The sequence below is a fragment of the Suricata suricatta genome, chromosome 3 (assembly GCF_006229205.1).
Source record: "Suricata suricatta isolate VVHF042 chromosome 3, meerkat_22Aug2017_6uvM2_HiC, whole genome shotgun sequence".
In the NCBI taxonomy this organism is placed as follows: domain Eukaryota; kingdom Metazoa; phylum Chordata; class Mammalia; order Carnivora; family Herpestidae; genus Suricata; species Suricata suricatta.
Window position 1 is genome coordinate 2036317 of NC_043702.1, and position 4145 is coordinate 2040461.

Genomic DNA, 4145 nt, shown 5'->3' on the forward strand with positions numbered 1-4145 from the left:
CCCCCCCCCCCCCGCTCGTGTTCTCTCTCAAAATAAACAAACATTTAAAACATAGTTTAAAAACCACTAGTACAGTTCCGAAGACATCTTAAATTCTTAACCTGTAGAGAAGTCGTGATAGTTGATTTTATGTGTCAGCTTGACCGGGTTAAAGGATGCATGGCTACCTGGCAAAGCCCCAGGATTTCTGGATCCGTCTGGGATCCTGAGATCAGCTCGGGAATCAGCAGACGGAGCGAAGCCGGCCCCCACCGACGCGGGCGCTTGCCATCCTGTCCGTTGAGGCCCCAAATAAAACCAAAAGGCCGAGGAAAGGTGAGTTCACTGTCTCTGCTTGAGCTGGGACGCGTCCCCTCCCGCTCTCGGACCCTGATGCTCCTGGGTCTCCTGCCTCGGTTTGCGCTGGTGACACCCCGGCCCTCCTGGGTCCCCAGTTTGTGGACCGCAGGTCACGGGCTTCTCAGCCTTCACGATCACGCCAGCCGGCTCCTGTAATTACGTGCCTGCCTCCTGCTTCTCTGGGGAGCCTCGTGCAGAAACACTGGGGTAAACGAAGGAGGGCTCAGTCGAGCGGCCGACTTCGGCTCACGTCATGATCTCACGGTTGTGGGTTCGAGCTCCGCGTCGGGCTCTGTGCTGACAGCTCGGAGCCTGGAGCTGCTTCGGGTTCTGTGTCTCCCTCTCTCTCTGCCCCTCCTCTGCTCATGCTCTGTCTCTGTCTCTCAAAATAAAGACATTAAAAAAAATTAAAAAATAAAAACAAAGGAGTTTGCCTTTAAAAGGGGAAGGTGGCTGGACGGCACGGGTCTGAGATGTGGCCACCTGGTGACTTACAGGGACCAGGACCAGGACGGAGAGCCCCAGGGTGACACCTGAGAACCGTGGGTCGCAGCGGGGACTTTGGGGTGCAAGGGCATGACTGGTGCCGCCGTTTTTCTCCGGGCTCACTGGGGCCCCTGGGCGTGGGCGTGTGGACTCCGCTAGTATTTGGCTGGTGCACACTCCAGTGTGCTGGCAGAAATCAGACGGGCCGGTGGGACGTGGCAGTGAGTGGACATCATCTCCCCATTTGCAACGCGGCATGAGTGTGACGGAGTGGCACACACTGGGGGTGCAGGTAGAGCAAATGCACGGCCGGGCCCCACCGGCGGCCGCTCCGCTGGTAGAGCCCCTACCCTGGACCAGCGGTGCTGTCCGGGCCAGACGTGCGTGCCCGCCACCGGACCCGACCCCTCACGAGGGGGCCTATGCGCCAGCCGCGCCCCGTGCCCGGCCTGGGGAGCCGACGGAGCAAGGCAGACGACAGCCGGCCCCTCACGGAGCCTCAGCGGCACTGAGAGTCAGACGAACACGGCAGAGGAGCCGATGGAGCCCCACCCTGTCCTGTGCGCCTGCAAAGCAACACAATGAAGACACAGCGCTGTGACGTCACCAGCACGGACCCGACGCCAACACCGCTCTGACGTCACCAGCGTAGATACCTAAACTGTGCTTCTAACAAGGAAGAAAAACAATTGAAAGACGTTGGAGGCTTTCAAACTCATGAGGTCTTTCACGCCTCACGCAGAAAGGGGGTCACTGGGCTGACAGTGACCAGCTGAAGGCCATCCCTTCCTACGAGGTGCAGCTGTGACCCTCAAGGCCTGCGTCCGCCCCTCTCCAGCCTGCCGACAGCCCGCCCCGTGCCCCCGCCCCCACCCCCAACGGGAGCTGCAGATCCATAGCCTTTTGGCCCCGCCCCCGCCCCGTGAGATCAGCCTCCAGGCACCCCTGCTCCCGAGGGGACCGTGCTTGGCCCGCCTCAGCGCGGTGGCTCCGAGGTTGGCCACCCCAGGTCCACCGTCCGCCCCACCCCAGCCGCCGGGAGGGGACGGGGCAGCTGTGCAGAGGAGCGGGGCAGGAAGACACTCTCCACACAGAGGACATAAAAACGAAGGCAGGGAGAGTTTCCGTTTGTGTCTGATAGATTCTCACGAGTCCCCCGATGGGCAGGGGGAGGACCGTCCAGCAAGCAGCCGCACAGCTCTTTCCAGACCGATCGGCTGTGCAGTGTCATTGTCCTTCTTGTTCTACATCTGTGAATTGCTGGGTCAATTCCAACATCATCAAGACCAGGTTTTATTAATCTTGGCATCAAAATGACGTGTTTTCAAACTGAACCAAACCAGAGAAGTAAGGTAGAGAAGTGAGCCGGAGGGAGTAGCACAGGGTTTTGTGGGGAGTCTGCAAAAAATAAAAAAGGCATGACGGGGGCACCCCGGTCGCTGCGCGCGCTGCGTGACCTCACGGGCTCCGGTGGCGCGAAGATGTGGGTTCAAGATGGACGCGTCAGCGGAGGTTTGGGCTCGGCCGCGCTCACCTCGTCTGCGACCCGCGGGTCCCGCCCTCCCGACAGGGCCGCTGCGGAGCAGCGTCAGGGACCAAGCGGAGCGTGAGAACAGCTCGAGGACCTTGACCCCGAGCGAATGTTTATTTGGAGCGTGTCCATCGGAAACGAAAGACCCGCCCACCTGTCAGTCCGGGACCCTGAGCCTGAGGACCCTAGACGGCACTCAGCTCCCGGCGCTCCTCGGACACTCCTTCCGGCTCTGGGGACTGCAAAGGGGGTGCGGGCTGTGTGCGTCTTCGACGCCTTCCTCACAGGCAGGGAAACAGCACACACGGCCAGTCCTTGTGCTTGTTTCTCGTGCTGTGTTGCATCAAGTCAGAAACCGTCTCTCTGTTCTCCCTCTGAGGATGAGACTGGAGCACAGGCAGGCCTTTCTGGCCTGGGCGGCCGCGAGGCTGGCGCTCGTCACCTGGACTCAGAACGTGACACCTGGCGGTTTCTGTGTTCCTCAGCGTCATTGCAAAGGTTACTGCCTGGATGTGGATTATCATGATGCAATATATCAAAAAAGGTTTCTCTCTCCTCTGGTGAAGTTCAGCACACATGAAAACTGTCAGCTAACGATGATCCGATTCCTGTTTTGGTGGACGTTTTGAGCACATTATCTCTTAGGGCTTTTTACGTCATGAACGGAAAGGAAATCCAGTTTAAATGGATGTAAATGACTAGGACAGTGTTCTTGGGGAAGGTTCAGGAAGCATCAGGAGAAGTTTGATCCAGCAGCTCTGGGATGTAGAGGGACAGAGCGCCCTCAGACCCGGCTCCCCGACAGGCTGACCACAACCTGCTCTGAAGGGAGTCACCACGGGTTGGATTCCTGAGGTTCACTGAGCCACCTCTGTGTCTTTTTCGACCCTGAGCTATTTTCTCCAAGTGTCCCAGGGCCCCCGGGGGGGGGGTGTTGTAGCCGGGCCGTGCACTGGAAGGCACCTGTCTGGGAAGCCACCTGAAGGGCCCCCTGGGAGGCCCGAGGCTTGCAAGACCTCAGGGTGGGCGGCTCTGAAGAGGCATGTGCCTCACAAGCCTGGAGAATTTCCAGAGGACCCTCAGCAGGGACCCCAGCCCCGTGGCCTGCCGGCCCCTCTGGAGATGCCCGGCCTCCACCCTGGTCACTCAGCCGCCCACAGCCCTCTGAGCTGGATGCCAGAGAACCTCTCCTCTCCTCTGTGCCCTCCCCTCCCCTCCCCTGTCTGTCCTCCTCCCACGCCTCCCCTGCACGGCCTCGTGCACCACAGTCCACTGCCCGGGGCTCAGCTCCTCCCCCACTGGCCACACAGGACTCCCTCCCACACCCCCTCCTGGGGTCAGGCCGCCCTCTGCCCTCCACATCGAGGCCGCGGGTGGGCTCTCCAGGGGCCACACACCCTGCCCTGCACCTCCGCGTCTGTCCTGTGCTGCCACTGCCTCAGCGACTGCCTCTGAGCACAGCCCCCTTTTCCTTGCTCGTGCAGACCGTCGTCTGGGCTGAGGGCTTTGTGCCCCTGGAGCCTCAGCCCTGCCCGCTCCCAGGAGTGATGCCACCCTTGGGGAGGCTTGCTGGGCTGTTGCCCTGAATACGGGGGTGCCAGGAAGATGGGGGCAGCTGGGGGGCATGGGAAGCAGAGGGGTCTCTCCTGGCCCTTCCCTCCCACGCCTGAAACTGCTCCCACTTTGAGGGCCGAGGACGCTGGGCCTCTGCTAACAGCACGCTCCGTTTTCAAACAGAAACCGAAGACCATCTGGGGGTTGGGGTGTGTGCAGGGGCTGTCCCTGGGTG